Raw genomic sequence first — 17,225 nt, 5'->3', positions numbered from 1 at the left:
GGCAAAGCCTTGTTTGATACCACACTAAAGGCATAATCTACAAAAGAAAACTTAAGAAAAAAAAAAGCCCCAACATAATGTAAACATTTGTGCTTCAAAGAAATTTTTAAAAGTGAAAAAAAAATATTTGTAATGACATGTCTAGTAAGAAAACCTGGGTTTCCATCTCCAGCACCAACATGACAGTTCACAACAATCTGTAAATCCAGGTCCAGATCCAGGGGATCCAACACCCTCTTCTGACCTCTGGGCAGTATGTGAGTATGGTACACAGACACATTGCAGGCAAACACACATATACACACAAAGTAATAAAGCATTGTTTTAAAAGGAAATAAAAAAAAGAAAGAAACAAGCTGGATATATGAAGGAAAGTGTCTTGAGATGGCAGCTGAAGTGTGAGACATAAACCCTTCATAGATGGTCCACTGCCTGGGCAAGCCGAGGATACGGGAACTGAGAACTGTGCTGGGGAATTCAACACGTGGCAACAGAGCCATGAATTCATCATACGAGAATGGGCTTGATCTGAAGCTAGAGAAAACTCCAGAGCAGACACCAAGAAACACAGGGGAGCACTGGTAAGGCAAACATTTCCAGCTCTATATATGCCCAACAAAGGTGCATGGTCACATCAGAACCTAACTTAGAAACCCAAGACTTGTGCAACAAAAACTGGTGAAGATTTCCCACAATAACAGTTCACACTGAAGGCTTGGGGGTAGTGGTGGTGGTGGAACCAAATCACCCTCCACCCCAAAAAAGGTGTCTGAGGCTGACACCTACTGGTTATTGAGCAGAAGCTCAACTCAAAAGATGTTTGAACGCCACTGGACTCAGCATTTGGTACACCAGCAAATGTGTTTTACAAGTTTGAACTGGAGCTGTAAACTGTACCTCCTGCTTCTGCATAATTCAAAACAAAATCCATAAAGGAAATAGTGCTATAATTTAAAAGATACGATCTTAAAATGTATTTATTTATTACTCTGGTGTGTGTGTGTGTGGTGGTGGTGGGTATGCACGCACGTTTGTACAACTTTGTGAAACCTATTCTCTCTTTCCACCTTACGTAGGTTCTAGGCTTGCTCAGACAGCTCTTTAGCCTTCTTGGCCATCTTACCTGCCCACTATTACTAATTCTCAAAATCTATTTTGTTTTATTTGAAAATTTGATCCCTCTTCACGGCTTTGCATTAGTTTTTATTGTTCATTATTGTCTATGCTTATTCTATATTTTCTACACTCATCCTGTCATCTATTACCCTGCCTACACACCTGTGTAGTACATCTGTGCATTATCCTTCCCATTCTTACCTCATTGTCTGTCTTTGTCTTCCCCATCCCTTCCCCTTTTTATATCTTAACTTTCAGTGGCTTTAATTACCTTTTTATTCTTTCCTTCCTTCCTTTCTTTTCTTTCTTCCTCCTTTCCTCCCTCCCTCCCTCCCTCCCTTACTTCCTCTTTTTTTGAGGCAGGATTTGTCTGTGCAGCTCTGGCTGTCCTGGAACTCCCTTTGTAGACCAGGCTGACCTCAGACTCAGAGATCTGCCTGCCTCTGCCTCCCTGATCACTTCCATTGAAGCCATGGGCCACCACCACTTTAATTATACTTAAACTCTGTGAATCTTAACACCATCCCAACCTCCTCTTTCCACCTACTTTCCCTTCTGGATGTTTTTTCAGTTGGTCTAATAGCAATCCCTGACCTGAGTGTGGTGGTGCATTCCTCTAATTCTGACCCTTGGAGGTAGAGAAAAGGGGAATCATGAGTTCATAATGACTACCTAATGAGTTTGAAGATCCCTGGACTGAGGAACTTGGAGGAATAGAAGACTGATGGACTCATGCCTACCTTAGTCTATTTCTGTTCCATCACTAACCTTAGACACTAAATATATGCAGTCTATCCTTGTCACTTCATTCCACAGTCATTACTGATGTTTGAGATGGCTGTGGCTGCATTTTCAGTTGATATTTGAACCTCAGAGTGGTGTTGAGGCTCTCACCTAGCACTGAGCACATGGACTGAGGGTTTAACAGCAGAACACAGTACCCTGTCCCCTGGGGAGGAAGAACACCTTAATCTAGTTCCCTCTGAACGTTGTAAGTACTTCAGCTTGATGGCGTATATTGTATGAAAACATTATTTTCAATAAAACAACAAAAGAGTAAATACTGAAAGAAAATAGCTGAAATACACAATCCAGCTAATGAAACAACCCCAGATGAACAAGTCCCAGTGCAGAAATTTAAGAAACAATAAAAAAAATCAAGGCAGTATGACTCCTCTGAACAATACTAATTCAATACTAATTCAACAATGCAGAATTCTAAAAAGAGTGATTAAATCCAAAAGGATTCAAAATGTTTAATGGAATCAAAGAGGATTCAAAAAAACTCCGAAACAAATTAAAAAAGAGTACAAATAATAAGCTGCATGCAGTAAAGGAGTCAATACAAGATTTAAAAAATTAATTCAATAAAGAGAAATTGAAGAAATAAAATTGAAATTTCAGAAAAAAATGTTCATTAACGCACATAAAAATCAGGATAAAACTTCACAAATCAACTAGACCTAATGGGAGACAGAATATCAATGATAGAAGACTAGATAGATGAATTAACTACATTCAGACACTAACAAGTATATGCTAACAGAATATGAAGGGCATGTATCTTAATTAGTGTTACTATTGCTATAAGGAACACCATGACTAAGACAACTTGGGGAGGAAAGGGTTTTAGGATTATACTTCCTCATCACTGTTTATCATTCAAGGAAGTCAGTACAGGAACTCAACGTAGGAACCTAGAGGCAGGAGCTGATGCAGAGGCCATGGAGGAGAGCTGCTTACTGACTTGCTTCCCTTGGCTTGCACAGACTGCTTTGTTACAGAACCCTGGACCACCTGCCCAAGGGTGACCCCACCCACAATTGACTAGGCCCTTCCCCATCAATCACTAATTAAGAAGATGCCCTACAGACCTGCCTATAACTCAATTGTATGGAGGCGTTTTCTCACTTGAGGTTCCCTCCTCCCAGATGTCTAGCTGTGTCAAGATGACATAAAACTAGCCAGAATGCCAGTTGTGGTAGTGCATGCTTTTACTCCCAGCACTCAGGAGGCAAGAAGTAGGCAGATCTCTGTGAGTTTGAGGCCAGCCTGGTATACAGAGTGAGTTCTAGGACAGCCAGAAACCCTCCCTGTCTTGAAAACCAAATCAAAATAGCAAAACAACCAAACAAACAAATCCACAAAAGAACAACAACAACAAACTAGCCAGCTCAGCCCATGAACTTTACAGGCTACCATTAAAGACTAAATTTATGTATCATGGGGATAGGAAATGAATTTCAGAACAATGGCGTTTTATATCATGACAACAACAATTCTTTCTCAAATCTGGAGACAGAAATGCCTTACGGACTCAGGGAGCATAAACTAGAGGAATGCATGGTTACCAATACTGCAGAATACACTGGAAGGAATTTTATGCACAGAAGAGAAAGACAGAGGAAAGATGAAACATGCTAGGATAGCAGGCAATTGATGAATAGGAAAACTCCAAATACTATGAATTAATAAATATCTTCCATTAATAACTGAATGCCAGGGGTCTCAGTTCCTCAATCATAAGACTAGTAGGTTAAACAAACAAGCAAACAAATAGGACATTGTTGTTTTCTTTGTGGTTGATACAATCTAGGACTTCATGATGAAGTTTCAAGGGTATTTAGAAAGAATTTTGAAAAACCCCAAAGTATAATATCCACACATCAGGGAATCTTGGGATAGTTACTCAGTTCTACTTTTGTGGCTCCAAGCCCTGAGAAGTCTGGTAAATGATCGACCACTTTATTCTTAAAAATAATGTGAATGTATTGTAATCTGTTTAGTACAGATTCCACATACAAAATTTTGTTTGTGGACTTAATGTGTGTTGTTGCTAATTATTTCTTTTTAAAAAAGATTTATTTTAGTGTGTGTGCATGTGGTGTGTGTGTGTGTGTGTGTGTGTGTGTGTGTGTGTGTGTGTGTGTGTACAGGTGCTCAAGAGGCCAGAAAACTGTGTCAGGCCTTAGAGCTGGAGTTGCAGGAAGTTGTGAAATACCTGATGTGGGTGTTGGAAATTGAACTTAGGTCTTCTTGAAGAACAGTATATAACCTTAACCACTCAGTTCTCTAGCCCTCTTTAAAATTTTTCTAACTGCTGTATAATATTCTATTTTGTGAATGTAGAGCAATTTAAACATTTACTTTCTTGCTGGAAATCTGTTGTAATTTATATCTTGAATATCAGGATTTAATCCCATGAAAACCCTTACAATCTGAAAAGAAGTTTAAGGGGAATGTATTTGTTTGATACAACAGGGCTGTTACACACAGGTACTTATAGCAATTGTGGCTGAATGTACAAGACTGACACAAGATTAAGCAAACCAAAATTCCAGCATGGATGAGGGAGGTGTTCATGAAGCCCCAAGCTAAGAAGCTATTAGCAACTGATGTCTGCTGGGAAAGTGAGAGTGTTTTCTTCAGGAATGCGACCACTGAAAAGCTACCCATGTTTTAGCAGATAGTCCTACGTCCGTGTACATATAGACAGCACTAAATGAAATCAGTAAATTTAAAAAATAAGAAGGATAGCATGTGAAGTTAGGAGGGGACAGGTGGTGGGGAAACAGTAGAGGAACTGTAGGGAAGAGAATCAAAGCATTGCATGTAATGTGAATATGACATTCTCAATTTTAAAAGGTTAAAGGACACATGGCACTCCTACAGATAATAGGGCATGGGAAACCTTATCCCCAGGAAAAGTTAAAGTTTAAACTTCTGTTTCAGAGTAACTTAAAATAATACAAGATTCCCTTCTTGAGTTCCTATTCTGGGAAGAGGAAACTTCATTTGAGGAATTTCCTCCATAGATCCATCTATGAGAATGCCTGTGAGGCATTTTCTTGATTGATGATTGATGTGGGAGGGTCACCCCACTGTGGGTGGAGGCATCTCTTGGCTGGAGGATCTGTGCTATATAAGAGAAGTAGCTGAGTGTGGTAATTTGAATGAAAATGGTCCCATAGGCTCATAGGGACTGGCACTATTGGGAGGCGAGGCCTGGTTGGAGTAGGTGTGGCCTTGTTGGAGGAAATGTGTCACTGGGGGTGGGCTTTAAGGTCTCAGATGCTCAAGCCACACCCAGTGTGGTATTCTCTTCCTGCTGCTTGCAGATCTAGATGTAGGATTCTCAATTCCTTCTGAGATGCAGGACTTCTCCACCGAGTCCTGATATGACAATAATGAACTAAACCTCTGAAACTGTAAGCCAGCTCCAAATAAATGTTTTACATTAGGACTTTCTGTGTCATGATGTCTCTTCACAGCATTAGAAACTCTAACTAAGACACTAAGCAAGCCAGAGGAAGCAAGACTGTCAGAAGCATTCCTCCATGGTTTTTGCTTTAGTTCCTGCCTCCAGGTTATCCAGATGATGGACTGTAACCTGTAAGCCAAAATAAAACCTGTGCTTTTGATCATGGAGTTTATCACAGCAACAGAAAGCAAACTAGAACAAGACCCAAGTAAAGGAGATTGAGCAGAGAGTTGGTATTTTAGTTACTTCTTCTGTTGCTTTGGTAAAACAACAAAAACCACTTGAGAGAGAAAGGACTTATTTTGGTTCATGGTTAAAAGGACAGAGTCTATTCCAGTGGGGAAATCCTGGTAGCAGGAGCTTGGGGTAGTTGTTCCCATTGCATCTGTAGTTGGGTTGCAGAGACCAATGGATGCTTTGTTCAGCTAGATTTCTTTATATAGTCCAAGTTATGAAGTGGTGCTCTCATCATTAGGTTGTTTCTTCCCATCTAAATTAAATCTAATCTAAATATTCACCCACAGGCATGCACTGAGGCTAATATAATCTAAATATTCCCTCACAGTCTTGCCTGCAGGCTAATGCAATTCCCTCACAGGCATGCACAGAGGATTATGAAGTGAGAGGCCTTGTTGGGAAAGGTGTGTTAGTGGGGGCAGGTTTAGAGGTTTTCAAAGCCCGTAGCATTCCTAGTTAGCTCTTTCTGCTTTGTCTTTGTGTATCAGGATGCAAGCTCTTAACTATTGCTCCAACACCATGTCTGCCTGCCTGTTGCTGTGCTCCCTGCCATAATGGTTGTGGGCTTCTGAAACTGTAAGGCCAATGTGGTAGTTTGAATGTATTTGTCTCACAGGGAGTGATATAAGTAGGAGGTGTGGCTTTGTTGGAGTGGGTATGGCATTGTTGGAGGAAGTGTGTCACTGTTGGGGTGGGCTTTGAGGTTTCCTATGCTCAGGATACTGCCCAGTGTGTCAGTCAACTTCCTGTTGCTTGCAAGATATAGATCTCTTAACTACTATTCCAGCACCACATCTGTCTGAATACTATCATGCTTCTTGCCATAATGATAATAGACTAGACCTCTAAAACTGGAAGCAAATCACCCAAAATATTTCCATTTATAAGCATTGCCATGGTCATGGTGCCCTCTTCACAGCAATAGAAACCCTAACTAAGGCAGAAGTTGGAATCAGGATCTGGGGTATTGCTGTGATAGGCCTGATCATGATTTTATTTAAAGTAATATGGACATTGAGGGTTTAAGTACTGCTTTAAGTAGAATGTTTTAAGTATTGCTTAATGGGCCATACTAATAGAAGCATGGAAGACAGAGGGGCTGAATGTGATTTGATGATGAACTATGGGGTTCAAGAGGTCTCAGAGGAGAAGAATGTTAGTATGTGGCCTAGAGAATGGTCTTGTGATATTTTGGTGAAGAAAGGAGCTGCCTTTTGTCCTTGTCCAAAGATTCTGCCTAATGCTAAAGTGAAGAGCTTTGGATTAATTCCATCGGCATGGAAAAATCTCAAAACAGCTTACTCTAGAACCCTGTCATGTGGTTATTAGTAATAACTCTTATGAAGATTTATAATGCAAAGAAGCAAGATGAGCAGGGTAAATCACAAAATGTAAAGTTTAAGGAGAAAAAGTTCACTAGGAAGTGTAATGGAGCTTAATCCTGTGTTCAAGGAGATAAATGGATTAATAAATTGAATAAAGGGAGTGGTGACCTCAGGGCAAGATTCTACCCAGCTAAATTTGCAACTTGTGACAAGGAACTAAAGAAAGTCTTAGAGCCAAGTGTGGTAGTACACATCTTTGATCCCAGCACTGGGAAGGCAGAAGCTGACAGATCTCCAAGTTTGAGGACAGCCTGGTCTACAGAACAAGTTCCAGGACAGCCAAATTTAGGCAGTGAAGGTAACAATCAAAAACAGAAAGATGGTGAAAATGGAATGGAATGAAGGGGTCATGTTCCAGCCCCAGCAATCAGCAGAACTTTGCAGCTCCAGTCATGTGGTTCTGGATTTAGGATAGAAGAAACATGTTATGGAATTTGCCTCCATGCCTAAGGAAACCTGCTGAGACCAGGCATGTGTCAGTGGTATGCCTGAGTAGAGGCCTAGAGAGGCCATTGCATGAAGTTGTGTAGTTGAAGCCTGGATTGCCTTGGAGAACCAGAGATGCCAGAGCCATGGGATACCTGGTGAGGAGAGCTGCTAACAGGGAGTGGAACAAGCCCAAGAGAAAGATGTGTGTTGCAGTCAACCAAGCTGAATAGAGCTGGAGATCTGAATGGTGTTTTGACATCAGACATGGAGATGCAGACTTTGGACTTTGCTTAGCTGGTTTTGGGTCTTGCTTTGGTCCAATATTCCCTTCCCCACATTTTGAAAAGGTAATGTGTATCCTGTGCATTATATGTTGAAAGTATGTGATCTGCTTTTTGATTTTGAAACTTATAGGTGATTACAGTTAAGTGATTGCATGAATCTCAGAAGAGACTTTGATAGACTATGAGGACTTTTGAAATTGAACTAAATGTGTTTATGGGGGTCAGGGAGTAGAATATGGTAGTTTGAATGTATTGAGCCCCATAATCTCATAGGGAGTGGCACTATTAGGAGGTGTGGCTTTGTCAGAGTGGGTATAGCCTTGTTGTAGGTGAGGTGTCCTATGATTTGAGGATACCACCCAATGTGTCAGTTGACTTCCTGTTGAGTGCAAGATGTAGGACTTTCTGTTACTACTCCAGTACCATGTCAACCTGCCATGATGATAATTGGCTGAACATCTGAATCTGTAAGAGAGATGCTCCAATTAAATGTTTTCATAAGAGTTGCCGTGGTCATGGTGTCTATTCACAGCAATAGAAGCCCTGACTAAGATAGTCAATAAATTCGTTCTTCTGTAAGTTGCCTTGGTCATGGTGTCTTAGCACAGCAATTGAAAAGTAACTAAGACAGTATAGTGATTTTATGTTTAGATTTCTGAGGCACTGCTAAACTACTTTTTATATCAATTGTACCATTTAACTACTAGTTATATCAAGGCAAGGGTTCTAATTTCTCTACATCCAAACCAATAATACTTTTTTTGTTTCTTTTTGGTGGTAATAGGTGTGAAGGATTATATCATTATGGTTTTGATTTATTCATTTATTTTTTGTAGTGATGAATAATATTGAGCATCTTTGTCTGTGTTTGACATTTCTATACCTTTGCTGGAAAAAAATTTATTCAAGCCATTTTTTTGAGACAGGATCAAGTTGGACTGAATTTACTGTCTATCCCAGGCTGGGCTCAAATTTCTGGCCACACTTCTGCTTTAGCCTCCCATGTGTTGGGAATATAGGTATGAATCAGTACACTGGCTCCCTTCTGAATGGAGCTGTTAGGAGATTTAAATATTTTAAATATTAAATTGTATCATTTCTTTCTTGTGTGTGGGGGGGATTAAGACAGGGTTTCTCTGTGTATCCCTGACTCTCCTAGAACTCTGTAGACCAGGCAGGCTGTCAGAGATCTTCCTGTGTAGGATTAAAGTCATGTGCCACAATGGCCTGCCCTCATTCTATTTTTTGAGGCAATGCCTTTCCATATAATAGCCTGGACTTGCCTGAAATTGCTATGTAGTAAGCTAGGCTTAAACTCATGACCATCTCGCCACAGCCTCCCAAAGACCGGGAATGTAGGAACGATCACCATGCATGGCCAAATGTAGCTGTTCCTGGCTTTGACTTCTTAGATTTTTTCACATCAAAAGTTATCCTCGTGTTTCATAGATTCAAGTTTCTCAAAACAACTTCCATCTCTCCATTCACTTCATCTCTATCACTTCAGAAAACAGCTACTACCACTGACCTTAACACAGTAACTTCTTAAGTGGCTTCCCATCTGCACAGGTCTGTACATCACTCTCCTGCCATGGAGATGACAGGAAGGTTTTCAGGATAAGATTAAATCAATGGCAGCTTAGAAGATGCTTTATGGTCTTGCCCATCTTCTCACCTTCCCCTCTTACTGACCTTGCCCTCTCTATAACTGCACGCTAGCTAAACTTGTCACCTCCAGACCACCAGACTCTTTCACTTGGTTCTAGACTTTGGATGCTTCTCTTGTCGATCTTGAATGACTTTTACATTCCCTTCCATTCTTGCTAATTTATGATCTTCCTTCAGACCTTAACTTACATGGAAATGGGCTTTCCCTGTCCCACCTCTTCTGTTTCTGAAATTCTTCCATGATCTCTTGACTGGCCTACTGGGCTAGTTCCAAACCCACCTCTTGGGCATAGGTAGCTGATTGTTGATTCATTTGTCTGCTATTCTGAGAAAGGACTGTCTACTTTTTACCTATGTTTCTCCAAAAATGCCTTCCCGTCAGGGCTTCTGGGCAGAAATGACATTCAACAAATAATTAGATAAATTATCTCTATATTTAATTCATGTGCATTTTCTCTACCACACAGAATTATAATACACAGCCATGACTGTGAGAAGGCAATCCAGTGCAAAGGAAAAATGATGCTATTGAACAATGTGGTATTAAATATCAAGAAACAACAATGTCCTGTTCCCAAGCTCCGTTATCTGATTGGTTAAATGGTCACAGGGAATGCAGTACCCAAGCCAGCTTCTTAATGATTATCCACAGTGCTTTGTAGTTTGTGTTGGTTTCAGCCAGCCACATGAACTGGAGCTCTGCTCTGAAAGGTTAGGCAGGGATGGATGGTTGTGGTGACATACGAACTTGCTATTCATGCCTAGCCAGACTGGTTAGCTTGGTATGTCCTATTGCAGAGGAGGGGAGAATAAGGAAACAGGCATTTCTTATGAAAACATCAATGTCACTGCTGTCGAGTCAACAGCAACCCAGTCATTTCTAAGGTCAGGGCTTTTCCTCCATAGTGGGAAAGAAGGGATGCTTTCAGTTCATTTTCTTTTATGTCATCCTGTTACTAACATTTTGTGCCTTACATTTGTCCATTTCAGCCATGCTCTCTACTCCTTTTCCCAGAAGGTTTACAGCCCTAGTTAGAGGAGACCAGGTATACCTGTAACTTCAGGGTGATGTTAAATGCACCCAATCCTCAGCAGCTGGAGGTGTCCTAGAATTGGCACACATACAATAATTACGCTGTAAGTATACAGTGTAGCTCACATTGGAGATTTTCTGAGTGTACTAATGAGGTCTCTGAGGCTAACTCTCTCAGGCCTGTGGGCTTTCAGCATTGTTTAAGGTCCACAAATGGAGCTTGAATTTGGGCTCACACTGTAGCATCAGGTTGTTGGGTGGGGTATTATACACATTTTTCTTGTGTTCTGATCTGCTCCCATATCTTTCTTTCAATACCCTTGCTACACAGTTAAGTCATTTAAATTATTTTAGATGCATACTCAAGTCCTTGATGATTTACCAGGACCTAAATGGAGGTAAGATCAACAAAGAGTCATCCTTGTCACATCTGAAACTGGATCCAGATCTGGAAAGAATAGTTGTTAGTGATGCTTCAGACACAATATTGAAGTCAGCCCCTAAGGGTCCCTATAGAACACGAGTATCTATCTAACTTGGTACCTCCAGGGCCCTGTCTTCAGGGACATTCCCATATCTTACCAACAGAGGGAGCCATGATTCCACCGCGCAGACGATATCCTTGTCCTCTAATAGAGGGCAGTAACGACCAAACTGCATCTCTGAGATACTGCCTCTGCCTAGGGTTCCTGGGGACTCCAGGCAGAGTCAGCAGCTCCATTTGCTTGCTGATAAATCTCCACCAGGCTCCTTGCTGGAGTGCTGGCCTGAGAACGCTGCGGAGAGCTCGCAGCAATCTCAGGGCAGTTTTTACATGGCATACGTAGTCAACTAACTTTCTTGCTCATGAAATTTCTGTTAATCTAGAAGGCAATTGGAACTACTTATATTTATATTACTTCATAACCAAAGCTTCATGGCCCATGAGATGACTGAGGTTTCTGTAACTATGTTCTCCTGTCAGTCTTCTTAATATTCAAATAATTTCAATGTTATCAACGGCCTGACATATAAAAAGACAACAAAACTATGGGGCAGACAAACGAACAGTAGAAATTAGATTTCTTTTTAAAAAACATGACTGAGATCAATAAGAAAGCATTGTGGAATCTTGGGTATTCTGAACTCAGACAAAAACAAAACAAAACAAAAAACTCCAACAACTTGGACTTGGCATTCAGCTCTAAAACTTGAGCTGTCTTTGGAAAGCCGAAGGGAAGCAGGTGATTGTGTTTTCCTCGATGTAAAACAGGAGTAGCAGATACTTTAGTTTTCTACACATGGGATTTCTTGAGGCTTCTAGGGAGCAACACATACAAAAGACTTCTTCAAATGTAAGATTTTTTTTTAAAAAAGTACACTTTACATTGTTAGACTTAAGTATACAACTTTTACTTCTTTAAATTTTATTTTCAATTTTTAGACAAAGTTTCACTGTGTAGTTCTGACAGACCTAGAACTCACTATGTGGGGCAGGCTGGCTCCAAATTCACACTGACCTGCCCACCTCTACCTCTAGAGTGATGAGATTAAAGGAGTGTGCCCAGCTGTAAGTATATAATTTTCGAGCTTAAAAATTATAGCTTTTGGGGCAATTATACATTTTAATATATATGTGCAGTATATATTTATTTACTTTATATAAATAATATAAAGTAAAATAATAGGAACATTTGTTTAAGACTTCAGATAAATCCTGAAAATACCCACCAGCAAGAGATTATCAGCTAACATTTGAACATGTTTTGGGACATGTCTTCATGTACATGCAAGTCCATGGACAATATTGTATTGTATTTTATGTTGTATTATTTAAATAAACTTTTTCCTTCTTTTTGAAATGGACTTTTTCCATTTAATTTGGTTTTCATAAATAATAGTTGTTCACTTTTATGTCAGGCATTGTTTAATTGTGTATCTTTTTAAGTCCTATAAGAGCTTCAAGAGGTGTGTGTGTGTGTGTGTGTGTGTGTGTGTGTGTGTGTGTGTGTGTATCAAACACAAGGAAACTGAGGCTCAGAAATGTGAAATAACAATCTCTGGCTTCTGCAATTTTAATGGATCTTACAATTAACTTACCTCTTTCTGCTTATAACCTTCCCACTTTTATTATAAAACCAAGAGCAGACTGCTTGTTTAAAAATGTCAATTCTTGCCTGGTATGGTGGCACTTGCCTTTAATCCCAGCATTTGGGAGGCAGAGGCGGGTGGATCTCTGTGAATTTGAGTCCAGCTCGTCTACATCGTGAGTTGTTGGACAACCAAAGCTACATAGAGAGACCCTGTTTCAAGAAACACCACCAACAACAACAACGACACAAAAACAACCCAAACAAGAACAAACCAAAAAATAAAGCAACAACTAGAACAACAAAAACCAACCAAACAAACAAACAAAAACCCAAAACCTTAAAAAGTAAAGACTGATCAATTCTCACACCCTAGGTGTCGATAGTTTTCAGACAAGCTGTCCTAAACTCTTGGAGAAGTTGAGGACTCCAGGACCTAGAGTGTTATGTGCATAGATCATTGGAGATCCACAGCTTTGGTTTCTATTGCACCAGAGAACCACAGCTTTGGTTTCAGTTGCTAGATTGGGATTGCTAGATTGCTTCTGAATTTGATCTGATGCCAAGCTGCCCTCCAGAAGTGTCATGCCAGGCCACATGCCCACAAACAGGGTGTGAGTCACTTAGCTTCTTTTCTGTGTGTCTAACTGTGCTTCAGACGATGACCTTATAAACGACTTCTCAGTTTTTCATTAGGACAGTAGCTCACTTGTAGGCTGCTAGCCTCCATGTGTCTGCAGGCAGGTATGTCATTCTAAAGTTGTAACTGCAGGTCTGGCATTTTCATGTTGCTTGTCAGTAATTCCGAGGCTTTCAGGACTTGGTTGTCACACAGCCCGTGCAAGAATATACTCTTCAGTGCTCTTTCGTGCTCTGCTCCCTTTTTGTTCTCCAAGCCACTCTCTTCAGCGCCCACTTTTCCTAAGAAGGTGCAAACAGCATAGGCAATGCTCAGGCAGAATTCACACATGGGGCTGGGCTCCATCCCAGCATCTACTCTGCTCAAGTAGTGTGAACTCCAGAATTTCACTGTTAGTCTGAGCAATGAGTAAAATTTGTTTGTATTAATTTTTTTATGTAGACAGGTGCTATATTTGCATGGATGTATATCACATGCTAGCTTAGTGCCCTTAGAGGCAAGAAGAGAATGATGCATCCCCTTGAATGGGAGTTACAGATAGTTGTGAGTCACCATGTGGTTGCTAGGAATCAATTCTGGGTCCTCTGGAAGAGCAGTCAGAGATACTAATCACTGAGGCATCTATCTCTCCAGCCCTTACTTATTTTTTTAATGAAGCAAGATTCTCATACTGAGATTCCAAATAAAATATTATTCCCATTAAAAAAAAATCTTGCTCCTACTGAGAAAATGAGTTCCTTTAAATTTCATTGTCCTTGAAGCAAAGAACTACCTTCTCCTTTAGGAGAAAGAAACACTTTAAACAAAAAAAAAAAAAAAAAAAAAAAAAAAAAAAAAAAACTAGTTCATTAACAATTAACTCTGAACCATTAAGCTATAGACACCTAACAAGTTCTACACAGACATCAGCATGAATGAGTGAGTCACCCCCGACCTTCACACGAAGTTTATATTGTATGGTATGACAATAATTTTTTCTAATTGTCTCTGGCTTTCCTTTTCAGTTTAAAACTATATGCAGATAAGAAAGTTATAAAAATTAGAACTAGCTAGGTAATCTGTCCCTAATGTCACAAATCAACATGAAAAAGTTTTCTTTTCCTAATGTGTTTCTTCAAGGGAGAATCTATTCTAGGGCAGGTTTCTGAACAGAATTATTCAATAGAATGTTATTAATCATAGGACATTTACTCCCCAAGTAACCCATGGGAGGGAAATCAGGACAATGTCCTTAGAATGCCGGGCTCTCTGGGCTTTCATTCTCCTCATTCTCTTGGGGCTGTGGCCATATGATTCATAAAGGTAATGATTTGAAATTGCTGATATCAGTTGAGGGTGTCCTATGAGAAGGTGAAGAAATCAAAGTACTCTTATTGATTCTAGATTACACTAGATCATATAGAGAAGCACTCTGTGCACGAATGTTCCAGTGGAAAGCTGTGGATAAACAACCACGCGTGGGGTTTTGTTACAGCCAGGACACCATCCTGTGATTGCTGGCATGGTTACTCTTATTTTTCAGCATTCAGGGAATACCAAACAGCTTCGGTCTGTTGGCTTGGTTTCAAATTCCAGAACACAGAATTCAAATGAACACAGAAAGTGTCTCACAAACATCAATAAGTCAGCTTCACACCCATTACATCGTGGACTCAAGATCTGTCAGAATACTTTGCAAGCATTAAGTGATAAAAATCACAACCTCTTTCAGGAATTATGAACTGTACTCTGGTTTCCGACGAGAAAACCAAAACCTGTTGGAGCTATATCTACTTAGTGTCTGCTCAAAGAAAACAAGCCTTGTTCTGCCTATATAAATGAGTAATTGGACTAATTTTTTCCCCCTGACTTGGCACAATCTCCCAGTGACCTGATTGAAACCACCAGATGTTTTGGCAGCTCCTGGAGACATAATCTAAGTAACTCAATAATTGATTTAAGTAAACGTATCAGAATGTGGACTGGCAGTGGATTCAGGGATTCTCTGTTCAGTGATGACTTTGAATTTAAAAAAAAAGAAAAGAAAAGAAAAAGTCAGTCTGCTCAGCTCACATAATTGAAATGAATGGAGATTCTCACCAACTAGTTCACTTAGGTAGTTTACAGCCTTAGCGGTCTGTGCATTCCTATAACTGTTGAAAGACACGAAAGAATATCCATAACATCAGAGAAATGGAAAAGTCGTCCCGAGGTTGTCTGTTGGAAGTTAAGTAAAATGTTTCTCTGCAGAAAAAAACCCTGATTAAAAAAAGAAAAGACAGCAAGAGAGATCCCTTTGACTGATTTTCTAGGAAAGGATACTTTAGCAATATTAGTTTTGGATTATTTTATGTGGTATTGTGTTACATCAGAATTTTTCATTCTTTTTGTTTCTCTATTTTGCCATCAGCACATTTGCTGTATTATCATCTCCACAGTGATGAAGAATATTTCTTATACATAGATCTTAGAAACAGAAATAATACTTCTCTGTACATGCAGCAAAGACTGGTTGAGATAGGACAGACCTGTGCTCCAAATGTGAAACTTTGTGTTGGTGAGCCTGCCCAGCATGTTTTGTTTCTTCCTGTAGTATGGGATAGTTCTCTTGAATTTGATTAATAAATACAATTTAAAAATGTTTCTTCTTCCCCCTTCTCCTCTCTTCATTGAAGAAAAAGGCAAAAAAAAAAAAAAAAAAAAAAAAAGAAAGAAAGAAAAAGAAAAAGAAAGAAAGAAAGAAAACACAGCGGGTGTTAGTGGCCCACGCCTTTAATTCCAGCACTTGGGAGGCAGAGGCAGGCAGATCTCTGTGAGTTCAAGGCCAGCCTGGTCTACAGAGCTAGTTCCGGGACAGGCTCCAAAGCTACAGAGAAACCCTGTCTCAAAAACAAAACAAAACAAACCATAAAAAAACAAAACAAAACCAACAAAAACCAAAGCCATAGTGATGAGAGAGAGAGAGACAACGAGAGACACAGAGAGACAGGAGGAGAGAAGATAGACAATATGGAAAAAGACCATATGTGGGCACACAGACAGACTCCCACACACCCTCTGCATACAGACCTAGGTAGGTGATTAGTACCTGTGTCCAGGACTCTGTACAAACTTCCTCTGTCTTAAGGGCCTGGAGTGCAGAGATCATTACACTCTTTGATTGGCATATTGCACCCAGTGTTCTTGGTAAATATTGTTCTGTATTAGCAGAGTAATAATCCTGCCAGCAGATCCCCTTAATCACCCAAGGCTCTCCGGTGAGTGTTGTTTTTCGTGTGCTCAGAAGGCAGACTGGCTCCACAAGTCCTTTCCAGTACAGGCTGACAAGGAGCCTTCTGTACTTATTAGCATAACAGCCAATGCTAATGACCCAGGGGCTGCAGGCTGTCTTTGAAACCCATCTCTCTTGGCCCTGATTTGGGGGATTCTACAGAGAATACACACAAAATCCAGTTCAAAACTACTTGAGAGCAAGAAGAGAAAAACATATTTTATGACGTGATTTGAATGAGATGTCTCCTAGTGGATGCATGATCAATCATAAACATCATAAGTGACCCAGGCTCCTGTAAAGTGCTGGCTAAACCGGTTAGTAAAATGCAAAGTCCTGGGTAAACCTGCAGATCCTGCTGTTGCAGGGACAGATGCTTTTAGGGGCCCTAGGTAGCCAAGGCTGTTTCTTTACTTTAGTCAAGCCCTCTGTTCATTAACAAACAAACAATTTATTTTTCCTTTTTGAGTGAAGGTTTAGTGCATTCCAGGCTGACCTTGAAATTGCTTTGTAACCAAGGATGAGCTTGAACCCCTGATTCTCCTATATTTATTTTCTCAGTGCAGACACATGCTGTCATATTTGGTTTAATGTGGTGCTGAGGATTGAATCCACGCAAGTATTTTACAAGCTGTGCTACAGTCTATTTCTGTCTTCCCACTCATATTTCCATGGAAGATTCTGGACTCAGAACATTGAGAAAATCTAACATTGAGCATATGAAGCAGGAAAGGCAGGCCCTCATGCCTTTTAAGGGATAGTGTTGTTTTGTGAAATCATTTATTTTATTGAAACAGTGAAGGTATCAGGGATACTAGCAATTCTTGAGCTAATGTTGGGTACATGGAGTCCC

The sequence above is a fragment of the Phodopus roborovskii genome, unplaced genomic scaffold (assembly GCF_943737965.1).
Source record: "Phodopus roborovskii unplaced genomic scaffold, PHOROB, whole genome shotgun sequence".
Taxonomy (NCBI): domain Eukaryota; kingdom Metazoa; phylum Chordata; class Mammalia; order Rodentia; family Cricetidae; genus Phodopus; species Phodopus roborovskii.
This window is presented reverse-complemented; position numbering follows the sequence as displayed.